Consider the following 15,614-nt stretch of genomic DNA (forward strand, 5'->3'; position numbering starts at 1 on the left):
GGACGTACTCCTTCCTCCTATATATACCTACATATCCCCAAACGATCAGGACAGGAGCCAAAAACCTAATTCCACAGCCGCAACCTTCTGTATCCACGAGATCCCATCTTGGGGCCTGTTCCGGAGCTCCACCGGAGGGGGCATCCACCATGGAGGGCTTCTACATCAACACCATAGCCCCTCAGATGAAGTGTGAGTAGTTTACTTCAGACCTTCGGGTCCATAGCTAGTAGCTAGATGGCTTCTTCTCTCTTGTTGGATCTCAATACAATGCTCTCCCCCTCTCTCATGGAGATCTATTCGATGTAATCTTCTTTTTGCGGTGTGTTTGTTGAGACCGATGAATTGTGGGTTTATGACCCAGCTTATCTATAAACAATATTTGAATCTTCTCTGAATTCTTTTATGTATGATTGAGTTATCTTTGCAAGTCTCTTCGAATTATCCTTTTGGTTTGGCCAACTAGATTGGTAGTTCTTGCAATGGGAGAAGTGCTTAGCTTTGGGTTCAATCTTGCGGTGTCCTTTCCCAGTGACAGAAGGGGCAGCAAGGCACCTATTGTATTGTTGCCATCGAGGATAACAAGATGGGTTTTTTATCATATTGTATGAATTTATCCCTCTACATCATGTCATCTTGCTTAAGGCATTACTCTGTTTTTAACTTAATACTCTAGATGCATGCTGGATAGCGGTTGATGAGTGGAGTAATAGTAGTAGATGCAGAATCGTTTCGATCTACTTGTCTCAGACGTGATGCCTATATACATGATCATTCTCTAGATATGCTCATAACTATGCTCGATTCTTTCAATTGCTCAACAGTAATTTGTTCACCCACCGTAGAAAATCTATGCTCTTGAGAGAAGCCACTATTGAAACATATGGCCTCCGGGTCTATTCTCATCATACCAATCTCCATTACTTTATTGCTTGCTTTGTTTTTACTTTGCCTTTTACTTTTTACTTTGCATCTCTATACCAAAAATACCAAAAATATTATTTATCATCTCTATTCAGATCTCACTCTCGTAAGTGACCGTGAAGGGATTGACAACCCCTAATCGCGTTGGTTGCGAGGAGCTATCGTTTTGTGTAGGTATGAGGGACTTGTGCGTGGTCTCCTACTGGATTGATACCTTGGTTCTCAAAAACTGAGGGAAATACTTATGCTACTTTGCTGCATCATCCTCTCCTCTTCGGGGAAATCCAACGCAGAGCTCAAGAGGTAGCAGTACGTACTAGTACAATAGTGGGCTCAGATAGCAATTTTGTCTCATGCAAGAGCCTGGCTATATGCATGCTCCAAATGTTCGCAACTGCAACATTCGGTTTGCGCTTGGCCCTTTCCCCTCTCCGAGAAGACGAACAATGATGCTACTACTATCCCGCAAAAAAAACCCGCAAAAAAATGATGTTACTACTACTGCTTCTACAGTGTCGAATCCACTGTTGCATGTCCGTCCACCGCGAGCAGGACAGATAGCTTGTTGTAGAAGTACTACTAAGCAAAAGCCTGTCCTCGTTTGCGAGCAACCGCGTGCATGGGCGAGGGAGAAGGCGTGTAGTAAAATCAAGCTTCTCCTCGTTGTACGAGTTGACGCGACACATCATAGCACTGGCCCCACATGCTTGCCTCTAAACTTGGCTGAAAGACCCGCAGTGTACAATATATTTGCTGCAACCTCTAATATTTACCCACCACAAATTAAAATATATGTGGCCGTATGCATTGTTCTGATGCAAAGGTCGGGGAGTCCCCCCTTTTCGAAAAAAAAACAAATTAAAATATATATTCCTGTCTTGACCAGATGAGCGTGCAAACTACAATCACCAGGGTGACAGGTAGGGCCAGAAGACTATTTTTTTTTTAAAAAAAACTTCGAGACGGCCACATAGCATGGAGCCGACCCCAATGATTTTAAACTTCGATACAGGCACGGTACACGCTATCCTAGACTACTCTACACATGAAACTGTCACATGAGCGTCCGAGCTACGCTTGGCTCTTCGCCTCTTCGGGAAGTCGAACAATGATGGAGTACTACTGCACTGGAGGAGTACTATAGTACGCTTCTGGCCATCTGACACCTAATGAACTGCTGCATGTCCACCGCGTGCGGGAGGGAGAGCGTGTAGCGAAAGCTTCTCCTAGTCTTGCCAGCCACCACGCTCATGGGCGAGGGAGGGACGCTCCTGCCTTTGCGTGTATGACAGGTGGGCCCGACAGGTGTGTGGCCAACCTGTCATAAAGCCAAAGGCAGGTGCAGTTAAGTCCGCGAGGGAGAGGATAATCAAACTTCTTGTTGATGTACGAGTTGACACGACACATCAAAGCACTGCACTCGATATATTTCAATAATTTGCGTTTACCGATGCATTAATTACAACGCATGCATGCTTGCCATGACTCTCCTTTTGATACTTGCATGTGTTGATTTAATGCACCTTGAAGTAGTATAAAATATGTGATGGTAAAACTTTGTAATAACCCGGCCCAAGTCGAGAGATGGTTGTGCACGAGGAGGGCGAGATCATGCAGACCGAACAGGACCCGGCGATGGAGCTCTCTAAGGTCTCAATGGACCTCACCATGCTCCACTGCCCCTTGTGCCTCCGCCCCTTGACGCCTCCAGTGTATGAGGTTCGAATACACCTCGTCCGTTCGGCTGATTGAGCAAGGTGCAGGTTTCTTGATTGATGTGCTATTCGATTGATTTATGCAGTGCAAGGGAGGGCACCTGGCCTGCGCGGACTGCCGCGTCGAGCACCCCGGGAACCAGCTGCAGTGCCAGAAGTGCAAGCGCGGCAGTGGCTTCTACGTGTGGAACTCGGCGGTGGACTCCGTCCTTTCGTTGGTGAGGGTGGAGTGCCCGCACGAAGGCTGTGGGCTCTACGTCACTTACCACAAGGTCGCCGATCACCAGAGCGTGTGTCGGCTCGCCCCCTGCAAATGCCCCATGCCCGTCTGTGGCTACGAAGGCCCGCCGCCGGCGCTCTACCACCACATCAGCACTATGCATCTCATGCCCGTGCACAGAATCCAGTACGGCAAGGTGCTCCAGCCGCAAGTGCCACTGTCGGAGCCACGACTCTTGTTGTTTGCGGAGGAGGACTGTCGGTGTCAAAACCGGCGGATCTCGGGTAGGGGGTCCCGAACTGTGCGTCTAAGGCTAATGGTAACAGGAGGCAGGGGACACGATGTTTTACCCAGGTTCGGGCCCTCTCAATGGATGTAATACCCTACTTCCTACTTGATTGATCTTGATGATATGAGTATTACAAGAGTTGATCTACCACGAGATCGTATGTTGTGGTATAAACCCTAGAGGTATGATGAGTAATGTCATAATCTATCGACTAGCCTGGCCTCGGTTTATATAATGTACCAGAGGCCTAGGATAACAAGACTCCTAGCCGAATACGCCAGTGGGGAGGAGTCCTTGTCTTGATCGCCAAGTCTTGTAGAATCTTCCTTGTGTATACTTCTGTTGTCCGAACTGGCCCCTGAGTATACGGCCATGGGGGTCCTCGGCCCAATCTAACTGATCGGGGGATGACGTGGTGAGTAACCCTTAGTCCAGGACACCGTCAGTAGCCCCCTGAACCGGTCTTCAAGTTGGGGATGCTCCTCCATTCTTCCGCATTGTTCTTCATCTTCAGTCGTCGGTCTTGAAAACTGGTTCAACAAATTTGCTCATCTTCGATCTTGAGAATCACTAAAGTAAAACTGAAGAGTTTATACGTCGGGTATCTAAGGATCCCCTTTAAGTTCTCGGCCTTTATCAAGGCCTTGTTATTTTAATGCCACGCCTCAGGTTTGGAGTTGTTCCCGGGCGGCAGTGTCCTCTTGCATTCGAGCTCCAACGCCGGACTGCATTCGAGGTATCCTTTGCAGCCGAGCACCAATGCCGGACCGCTTCCAAGCTCCAATGCCGGAATGTATCCGAGCTCCACCGCCTGAATGTATCCGAGTTCCACCGCCGGACTGTATCTGAGGAGTAATGCTACAGCCGAGCTCCAACGCTGAACTGCATCCGAGCTCCAATGCTGGACTATGTCCAAGCTCCAACGCCGGACTATGTCCAAGCTCCAACGTCGGACTATATCCAAGGTGTCATAGATCACCTTGGTTCAAAAAAGTTGAAGGAGTTTAGGCGAGCTTAATGCCGGAAATGCCCTCTACAAAGCCAGCCACTAGCATCCGAGCTTTATGCCGGACTGCTTCCGGGGTGTCTATAGTAGTCGAGCACCAATGCCGGATTGTATCTGAGGTGGTGCACCACCTCGGCCATGGGCTGATTTTTATGAATTTAATTCTGAATTATGCAATGTAATCTCTGCCGAGATGCATAGCCAGTATCCCTCAAGGTGCGTGTTGGCTTAATATCCGGGATGCACCGGAAGGAAAAAATCAAACCGTTGACCCTAGTAGCCCCTGAGACTCAGGTCGATTCATAACATCGTCCCAAGGATCAATTCCCAGCTTGGCAGCATACTTAGGAATAGAAACATCGTGTGGAAAGTCCTCGGGACTCATGTTGGGTGCGGCATACCAACCTGAGGATAATCTCCTCGAAAACTATATTGCGCTTTAAATTTTCTGCATTGGATTGTCAGTGCAGTAGCCCCGGAGACACTGGTCGGGTGGCAACACCAGATCAAGGGATCGATGTGCCGTTTTAATATTTGTAAATTATGCCCGAAGCCCAGTAGCCCTCGAGCCTTAATGCAGGCACGGGAGGCCGAATTAAGGATCGATATCCATAGTAAAATCACAAATTATATGTAATGACTCTATGTATCCAAGTATTTTACGTCATTAATGCTCGGATCCGCATTGTACAAAACTTTGTTGACCGACCATCGGCTTCAACCTCCTCCCGCAACCGAGGGGTGTTTGTCCTACTTTATAAAGCCTTTATGAGGGCAAAGATTTACGGCAAACAAGGCAATCCGGCCATACGGTTTTATAAACAAAGGTACGCGGAGAGACATGTTATATTATTGTTTAACATAAGAAACATCGTCCAAAGAAAATAGTCCCGCTATCGGTTCCTTTCTTTGGGTTGTCATGCTAAGCGTGATCATGAAACCTCAGCTCTGATCAACATGGGAGGAAAATACTGAGGATTTAGTTCGGGGAAAGCTTCCAAACTCTGTGGTCTAAATGAACCCAAATTTTCACTTCCGTTGTGACCGTTTACAATCTGAAAGTGGCCCATCGCCGGCTTCTACCCCCTTGTAGATGCTACACAGGGTGTTTCTGAAATAACAAAACAACCCTTAGCCGACGTCTCGGTGCCCGAAGGCGGTTGTGTTGGCGGAAACGAGGCAATCAGATATGCGGGCTTTATAACTTTCACTTAGTCATAGGAGCTTAAAGTTGGGAAGCCAGCAAGTAGCCCCCCGGTTAGTGTTGGGCAACAGCCGAGGTCAAGCCGTAAACACTTCGGCCAATGTTGTGAACGGCCCATCATTTAATACAGTCATTGGAACGCTGACCACTTTACGCTTATTGTGACAGTCAGTTTTCGGCTTTCTCCACTCAGGTGCTTAACCATGCGAGCTAGAAGCACAATCGCAGTGGTTCTCCCTTTGCACACCTAGCCGAACAAAGCGGAACATAGGAGGCAAGCACAGGAGCCGGGCAATCCAACTATTGACCGAAGACACAATTCAAAACTGATGCATATATAGCAATATTCGAGAATTTTTGCCGAATCTCTAAAGGTGTCCGACGCTGCACTGCGAGGCTTATGCGGAAAACACACAAATGGTTGAAAAGTGCCAAAAGCTTCGAAAACCAAAAAACGCCAGTAAAAACATGACGTCCGGACAAGATCAAGTGTTCGGTGCCAATCCGAAAATTGATCTTAGAAAAAAAAGAATTGTGCTTCTGTCGTGCTTTAACATGACACATCCTATCTCAAGACTTCAAGCGGGTCAGCCTACGGCTTCAACCTCCTATCCCGAAGGCGGAGTACTTCTCATTAGGCCAGTTTAGCAAACTTTAGCGGCTTTAAGAGAGAAATTAGGCTCCCCGGATATTGACCACACACTCGCGTCGAAAAAAGGAGTGATAGAAAAAAGACTTTGCAACGACTAAGAAGAAGAACACTTACTATAAAACAACTCACATAAATTTAAGAGCCCCCGAGTGACTTGGGTAAAAGAATTTTATGTATAATGATTGTATGAACCGAAGTACTTATATCATATATGTGTTCATCCGAACTTTAAACGTGTCTTAACCGACCATCGGCTTCTCCCTCTTCAGCCAAGGGCCGAAAAGTGTTATGTACTCCACCTGTCGAGAATATTGATGGTGTTTCCGATAACCAGGCAATCAGGCCATAAGGCTGTAACAGGCAAAGCGCGCCCAGGGAACTTATGCTATATTACTAACGAAGTGTAAGAAGCATCTTCGAAGAAAATAGTACCCCCATCGATACCTTTCTTCGGTTGCTCATTGCTGCTATGAGACTTGTGCAATAGATTTTTTGTACTCATGAGTTTCGTTGTGTGCCGACCATAATTGAAAACAGTAAGAGTGCTAGCTTTCGGCTTCACCCAGTTTGAGGTCCGGCTCAGGTGACCCGATCGTGACAATCGCAGAGGTGCTCCCTTTACTCCCTAGGCGAACAATCGGGAACGTAGGGGTAAACACAGGAGCAAGGCAACCCAGCTTGCAAATCACTTAAGTCAACATGGTGCATATTGTGGCATAATACACGAACAAGGAACGAAGCCGTACAAGTATAATCATATGCAAGAGGAAAAGCTCCATCAAGGGAGCCCCCAAATAAACGGGGTATTGAATATCTGTGTCACAAAAAAAATTTGACAAAGAACTTTGTCGCAAACAACTTTGTGCCGAAAAGTATAATGCTTGGTCGAACCGAACAAAATTTAAAACTGAACGTTTTTGACCATGAAAGCAACTTAGCTGGTTAATGTGTTCGGTGTTGATGATGCGATTCAGGCTTGTGGAGGGACGAAGACGCCCATTGAACTGACAAGGTTTGCAGTCCTCGGCATGGCGGAGGTCCCAGCCCCCAGGCCCGAGGTGTCCGAGCAAGGAGTTCGGCATTCCGGAGTAGTGACCACGTAACATGGTCAAAATCAATTACCTACATAGATAAAACAGTGCGGTCCAGGAAATAATAATAATATATATAATCCTTGAACAATTGCTTTACACAAAAATAATTTATTTAAAGAGAAGTGGCCTGGCGCTGAAGGCAATGTCGATGCAGGGCCTCGGAGTGACGCAGTGAAGGCGTGCCAAAGCCTGAATTTGCAGGGTGGTCTGAGTTTCAGATGCGGCGTTCACCGAACTATGTACGGAAACTGACCGAACCACCACGCAACCGTTTTTAATGTGGCTGGCATTTGATAGACCTGTGTACAGATGATGGAACAAAGAGTAATAATACTTTAAGAAAAATAAGCCCAGCAGGCAAAAATTGTTAGGATTAATAGCACCTGGTTTATTTGTTGTAGTAGTCCGAAGAAAAGCAACTCCCAAATTTGGGAATCGGTCCGCACACCCATTGCCTTATGGGCGATAAAGTGATGGCATGGCGATGATGGCAAAGGTTGGCTTGCCGAGGCGAAGCCCCCGGTCCAGCTAACGTGACGAAGCTGGTCGGCTGGTGACACCAAAGTCATCGGAGTATGTTGATGAAGAAATAGCCAAGTCCCCGGTCTAGACGAGGTGATGGAGCAGGCTGGTGAGGAGTTGTTGCGCCTGCCATGTTAGCCAAGGTCTTGAAGTAGTTCAGCGTGATGGACATTGGCTCGAAGAGGCAACAGCGCGGCCATGCCGACCCAGGTCGTAACTTGTGACGTGGTCAATGCTGGCGTGATGAAGTGACCGCGCGGCGATGCCGGTGTGCCCTCTCTGTGTAATCCGTGTAGTGACGATGTTGGTGACGATTTATCCTTCACGATGCCGAACTATTGTTCGACTGGCCGAGATGATGATCCGAAGAAGTTGAGCTCGGCTCAACAAAGCGACGACATGTCTAGCATAGGTCGGACGCCGTGGAGTAATGTTGTCGAGCCGGTTTGACGCCGGCGCGATGAGGAATACTTATAATATTAGTGGGATGTGTTTGAGAATAAAACACAATACCCCATACAAAAACTTCCTTCAAAAAGGATGTCCGAAATCCCGTTCATAAAGACGATGAACTCGGGTCGGATTCGTTCTCGCGCAGAAAATAGATCCGAAAAGTGATGCACTAATCGGAAGGTTCCCAGAGTCTGGACGGTTGGATCGAGCTGAATTTTTGATAGGTGGTAGATATAGGAATTCCGTAGCCGATCAATGGTTGGATCTTCCAAAGGACGTCCGAGCTAGATGCTGGACACCACGCTCCAAACTCGTCTGGATTCTCATCCAGATTCAACAGGGCTCCGGTATATCTGAGATTGTCGGAGATTCCTCCATCGGAACTCGACGAAATTTTGCAGGGTTGTTGTAGACTTAATTCTGTATAATTCCACCGAGGCAATCGTTTAAGCGACACTCAAGGAGGCGGTGGTGGAGGATATGAGTTTGCTGTCCAGAAAAACAGCACGGTCGCCCGAGGGCAATGTTGACGTTGAGCCCCCGAGCTCCATGGATGATTCCTCCATGATCTTGATAGAGATCGGAGTTGGTGTTTGATGAAGGCCATCATCCGAACATGACGATTGGAGGTAGGGTGCAGTCCTGGTCAAGCCAAGGTAACCAGTCAAGCTGGTGACGAAGCAGTCAACATCGCAGTTGATCTGTAGTCGAGCCATTGATCCTTTTGCCAATCACACAGCGGAACTCTCAATGAAAGCACCAACGTCGGTGTCAAAAACGGCGAATCTCGGGTAGGGGGTCCTGAACTGTGCATCTAAGGCTAATGGTAACAAGAGGCAGGGGACACGATGTTTTACCCAGGTTCAGGCCCTCTCGATGGAGGTAATACCCTACTTCCTGCTCGATTGATCTTGATGATATGAGTATTACAAGAGTTGACCTACCATGAGATCGTATGTTGTGGTCTAACTCCTAGAGGTATGATGAGTAATGTCATAATCTATCACCTAGCCTGGCCTCGGTTTATATAATGTACCAGAGGCCTAGGATAACAAGAGTCCTAGCCGAATACGCCGGTGGGGAAGAGTCCTTGTCTTGATCGCCAAGTCTTGTAGAATCTTCCTTGTGTATACTTCGGCTGTCCGAACTGGCCCCTGAGTATACGGCCATGGGGGTCCTCGGCCCAATCTAACTGATCGGGGGATGACGTGGTGAGTACCCCCTAGTCCAGGACACCGTCAAGGACCTCCGCACGTTTTTCTTGGTCGGCGGTGTGCTCGACATCAGCGCGCCTATCACCGTGTCGATCGTCTGCATTAGAGCGGGGGCGTCCCCACTGCCGCACTACATGGCCAAGATGTGGGTGAACAGCCCGCCGGGGGAGCCCAAAAGCACGACCGACGCCGTCAAGGTGGAAATGGAGGTGACAAGCAGCAAGGATCCCGGCAACGTTGACGTGCAGGAGCTGATCTTCTTGACTGTTCCGCCCAAGCTGCTGGCCGGGGCTGAGCTTGTGTCCCTCCACATTCAGATTGACAAGGTCACGTCCTAAATGTTTCTACAGTGCCTTCTGTTTATCTTAGTAATATGCTAATATAGGGATTACCTTGGTCTACTTTAGCTTAAGAATTGGTGGGTTTTGGTGGTGATGCAGCAATTACTTCGACATCAGATCAGTAATTTCCAACAGTCGAACGGATATTTTGTGTCTGTTGGATATAAAGTTCATTTGGGCAAGAAGTACTACTTGTCATCAAAATGGATAAAAGAAGATGTATGTAGATGTATTTTAGTTCTAGATACATCCCTTTTTATCCATTTTGATGACAAGCACTCCCTCCGTTCCACAATACATGCCTTCCATTTGTCAAAATATAGATGTATCTAGACATGTTTTAGTATATAGGTACATCCATGATAGAGCCAATCGGATGGTTGAGAACACTACAATTCGTAGCTACAGATGCGTGTGTGACTCCCAGATGCAGAGGCCGGGGGTCATCATCCTCCTTTTCGAGAAAAAATAGACGCGTGTGTGAGAGGACGAGTGCGTGCGTGCACCTCTTCTCTTCCTGTATAACGTATACTAAACTCAGAGTACACGTTTTTGTGGGTGGCATGATGGTGCGTGTGATAAGTCCCGAGAGATAGGTTTAATGCATCTGGAAAAAAGACTAGCCTAGAGCTCGCCACGCATCTATTCCTGTTGAATGCCCCATTAACCGTAAGATATGTCTACGACAGTGCCAGTTATTGCACGTACACATCAATAGTCCCTCCTTTCCGGTTTATAGGGCTTAATTCAAAAATCTCACCAACCAAGATGGTGAGTGGTGGAATATTTTTTGTAGTTTGCAAAAGCACCTAATTAATGCTCTTGTTTTTCTCAAAAAATAATGTTTATCAATGCATTAATTGCAATGCATGCATGCATAAAGTACATGCATTGGTCAATTTTCTCTTAATACTTGCATGCAATGATTTAATGCACCTTGGAATTTGAACATGTGTTGGGGAACAACCAAATTGAGCCTTATAAAATGGAAAAACTAAAATTTTGAGATAATCCCTATAAAACCGGAAAGGAGAGTAGAAAAAGAAGTACTCCATCCGGGAATAGTGCCGCACTTCGAAACTAGAACCGTCAATAAATTTTGAGCTTGCGTCTCGTCACATTCCAAATTACTCCACGCTATATTGAATTGCAAACCTGTTCACACCGATCACAACCTAAAGGGTTTCCCACTTAGGAGCCATTAGTACCACGCTATATTGAATTGCAAACCTGTTCACACCGATCACAACCTAAGAGGTTTCCCACTTAGGAGTGTATTAGTACTCGGTTATAAATACTAGTATGCTAAGATGACTGCACATTCCTCCTCAACTCCTCATCCAAAAAAACAAACTAGTCATTCAGCATCCTTCCCTTGCGTTTGCCATGGCCAGCGTGAGTTCTGGGTCGAGAGATTAACACCAGGGAGAGGCGAGCATGGAAGCGGAAGCACGAGAGATGTCCCGCCTCGCTGCGAGAGCAGCCGACATGTCCCGCCGTGCAGAAGTAGCAGCACAGAGGTCCCGCCGTGCTGCTGAAGTAGCACGGAGGTCCCACCGCGCTGTCGATGCAGCAGACTGGTTCGGCCGCGCCGCGGAAGCAGCAGAGATGTCCCGCCGTGCCAGGAATGCAATAGAGATGTCCCTCCGCGCCGCGGCAGCCTGGGAAAATTTCTCGCGGGCAGGGGACGACTGTTACAAGCGCATGCATGCGATTGTCCATAGCCAGATGGATCAGATCTCCGGCTGGGTGAGGTTGCAGGACGACATGAAAGCCTCGTTTGAAGAGGCTACCGACGTCATCCAGCAACTAAGGGAGGGCAATGAGAGGCTCTAGGCCGAGCACGACCTGCTGAGGGAGAAGATCGTCCAAAGTGCAGACCAGCAAGAGGGGACCAGTGCCTTGTTGAAGAGGACCGGCGTCATCGTCATGAAACTTATGAACAAGAATGACATGCTCAGCAACGAGCGCCAAAGGCTGGTGGAGGAATCCGTGGATGTTCTCAAGCAGCGTCTTGAGGGCACAAAAGAGCTCATCGCCGCTCGCCGCGGAGACTAGTTCCCGAGGCCTGCAGCAACGCATCAAGAAAGTAGATATCAGCGAGCCAGATCCTTGTCTTCCTTCTTCTTTTGCCCTAGTGTATTTCGGGCGTAGCCGCATGTGGCTTTTTTAATTATCTTTCTAATTATGAAAGACAATTAATCGTCCTTATCTTTCTATCGAAGATCAATGTTGCGAGGCTGGAATGAAGAAAACTCTTGTTGTGGCGACCCTGGCATTGCTATTCTTCTAGTTGCTGCTGGGTTTCCTTTAGTTTCCTGGTTTCTTTTGATGTAATAATCGGTTTAGGATGTGGATTGTGTCGTCGGTTGTGAAATGTTGGATTCTAGCGTGGATGTTTGGCCTTTGTTGGCCTCTTGGGATGTTGCGATTTCAATCTGGTAGCTTTTAGTCCTTCGTGTTAGGCTGGAGTAGTGCTGAACTTCTTGTGAATTGTGGTGGTTTTCAGTAATGAAAATCGGAAGGGGCAAGACCTTCTTTCATCAAAAAATAAATTAATCGTCCTTATATATTCACCAATCTTGCTATAAGTCGCAGTAGATGCTATATAGGTCCGTCGGATCTTACATCAAGATCCGTGCTTTCAGATATTCTTTTCTCTCTCTTAAATCTCAGTCGAGTGAGACATAGCCACGCCATTAAACAAAGGCTCGGGCGCCATTAATGGAGACCTTGGGAGAGAGGTGGACGGCAGATGGAGGTCAAAGGGCTCTCCTCCCGATAAGCACGCGCAAGGGTCTGATCGCACGCCTCTCGTACTCAAATAGCTACCCTGCACGGCGCCTCCTAGCTAATAAAAAATGGGGACGCGTGGCAGCACGTAAATGGTACTAGTAAGTAGAACGCCCACGGTTTCAATAATACTTGTGTTTCCGATTGTAACGTGACAGCACTTGTTCCAAAATGACTTTGTTGATTGTTAATGTGTGCGCCTTCGCAAATCGGCTGCAAATTTACCACAACATGTTGGTGCCATGTCATGGCACCAAGCCAAGTTTCATTATTTTCATGCGTGTTTTGGATTTACAGGAATTAAAAAACTAAGTTTCTCAGTGTTTCCAACCCAGCCACGACGCCCAGAATTTTGAATTTCATTCCCATTTCTTGCATGGAACCTAGAAATTTACCCGAGGACACACATGCGATTTTTCAACCAACTTTGGTGCACTGGAACATGTGCTTGTATTTCAAATTTGAATAATGCACACAAAGGTGACACGTTCCCTCCCAGAACCATGAGCCTTCTTGAGAGAAGCTCCGATTTGCAAGAAGCTTATACCAAAATTTGTTCCTATTCGGCCAATTTTTTTTACCACGGCATGGTACTACCATGACATGACACCATGCCAAGTTTCATGATTTTAAAACCAAGTTTCTCAATGTTCTCGACCGAGCCATGATGCCTAGATGTTTGAATTTTATTCTCATTTTTTGCATGGACCTACTCCCTCCTTCCATCTATATAGGGCCTAATGTGTTTTTCAAGACAGCCTTTGACTATTGACAAGATTAATAGCACATGAGATGTATACTATGAAAATTATATTATTGGAAGCTCCTTTGACATACAAATTTGAAGGTATGCTTTGTGTAAGTTGCATGTCATATATTATTGCTCTAACGTTTGGTCAAAGTTAGGCTTGAAAAACGCATTAGGCCCTATATAGATGGAAGGAGGGAGTAGAAATTCACCCAAGGACACAAATGTGATTTTTCAACCAACTTTGGTGCACGGGAGCATGTGCTTGTAGTTCAAATTTGAATCATGCATATTAAATGACCAAAAACTCAATTAATGTGTAAATAAGGCCAAACGAAGCCAGAATAATTCCAAAATTCAACAGGGCACTCATGTAGTTCTATGTTGCCTTTGTAAATAAACTCAAGGGGGACAACGTATATCGTTTCGCACTCAAAGGTGGCACGTTCCCTCTCAAAACCACGAGCGTTCTTGAGAGAAGCCTCGGTTTGCAAGAAGCTTATACCAAGATTTGTTCCTATTCGGCCAATTTTTTTACAACAACATGGTAGTACCATGACATGACATCCATGCCAAGTTTCATGATTTTCAGACATGTTTTGGATTTACAAGAATTTTAAAACAAGTTTCTCAATGTTCTTGGCCGAGCCACGTTGCCCAGATGTTTTAATTTTATTCTCATTTCTTGCATGGGACCTAGAAATTCACCCGAGGACACAAAATGTGATTTTTCAACCAACTTTGGTGCACGAGAGCATGTGCTTGTAGTTCAAATTTGACTTATGCACATTAAATGACTAGAAACTCAATTAATGTATAAAAAACGACAAATGAACCCGGAATAATTCCAAAATTTAACAGGGCACTAATGTAGTTCTATGTTGCCTTTATGAAGAAACTCAAGGGGGGTAGCGTATATCGTTTCACACTCAAAGGTGGCACGTTCCCTCTTAGAACCACGAGCTTCCAAATCGTCCCATTTTTTTACCACAACACGTTAGTGCCATGACATGACACCATGCCAAGTTTCATGATTTCTAGGTTAGTTTTGGATTTACATGAATTTAAAATCTAAGTTTCTCGATGTTCTCGGCCGAGTCATGACACCCAGATGTTTGAATTTCATTCTCATTTCTTCCATGGGACCTAGAAATTCAACCAAGGACACACATGTGATTTTTCAACCCACTTTGGTGCACCGGAGCATGTGCATGCAATTCATATTTAGATTATGCACATTAAAAGTCTAGAAACTCAATTAATGTATAAAAAGGCCAAATGAACCCGAAGTAATTCCAAAATTTAACAGGGCACTCATATAGTTCTATGTTGCCTCTGTAAATAAAATCAGGGGGGAGGCAGCGTATATCGTTTCGCACACAAAGGTGACACGTTCCCTCTCGGAACCACGAGGCTTGTTGAGAGAATCTCCGGTTTTGCAAGAAGCTTATACCAAAACTTGTCCCAATTCAGCCAAAAAAGTATACGTATGAAAACAGGGTTTAGATTATCCCGAACATCTCGCTACCTAGACCAATAATGTAATATGATTTGAATTCAACATAAAATGGATACAAATATTTGAATTGGAGAGTGTATGGTACAAGTAGTTCATAGTGAAATATGATTACTGCTACATGCATGTTTTTTGTTATCAAGATAATATTTGAATTATTGTATAACTTGACAACAATCGTATTCAAATAAGGTAAATTGATTCAAATTTAGTCCATATGGTAGACGACAATATATATGTTCACATGGTGGAGTAAAATGTTCATATATGATGGAAGATCAAAATGTACGACTACATTAATTATAAACCGCAAGATCACCTAACGATATATTCGAATTCAACATAACGTGGATTCAGAAATTGAAATTCGAGATCATGGCATCTGTAATCATATAAAAAGGGACATTACTCTTTCTTTGGTGGGAATTGATTTGTTTTTTGTTGTTGTTGAGGGAAGTGCGAATCGATTTGGTACTGTGCAGGGTAATCTTGTTCTCCCGATTTTTTTTACATTTTTCTTGTAGGTTTTCAATGGCATCTATAGCAATATAGTAAAAGGGGACATGACTCTCTTGTGTCTTGTATGAATTGTTTTTTTACATGTTAAGTTTATTCTGTCGGACAAGGAATCCACACCTTGTTATCCTGAAATTTTCAAGCTCGAGTATCTTTTGTCTCACCTGCTTTGAAACTCCCGCTTCTTCAACCCGCGCCGCGCCTTGTTATCCCGAAATTTGGACGCGCGCGAGAACTCCCTCCTCATCCGAAATCGCTCCCGCAGCCCAGACACGCGAAATCCCCCATCTACCCCTCAGCCGGAAATGAAGCTCCACGTCGCGATGTCAAAACCGGTGGGGGTATGCTGGTAACTTACCCTACATTTCGTACAAGCGCATCCTTAAGCTTGCCCCCTCCCCCTTCGC

This window comes from Triticum dicoccoides, chromosome 7B (assembly GCF_002162155.2).
Source record: "Triticum dicoccoides isolate Atlit2015 ecotype Zavitan chromosome 7B, WEW_v2.0, whole genome shotgun sequence".
Taxonomy (NCBI): domain Eukaryota; kingdom Viridiplantae; phylum Streptophyta; class Magnoliopsida; order Poales; family Poaceae; genus Triticum; species Triticum dicoccoides.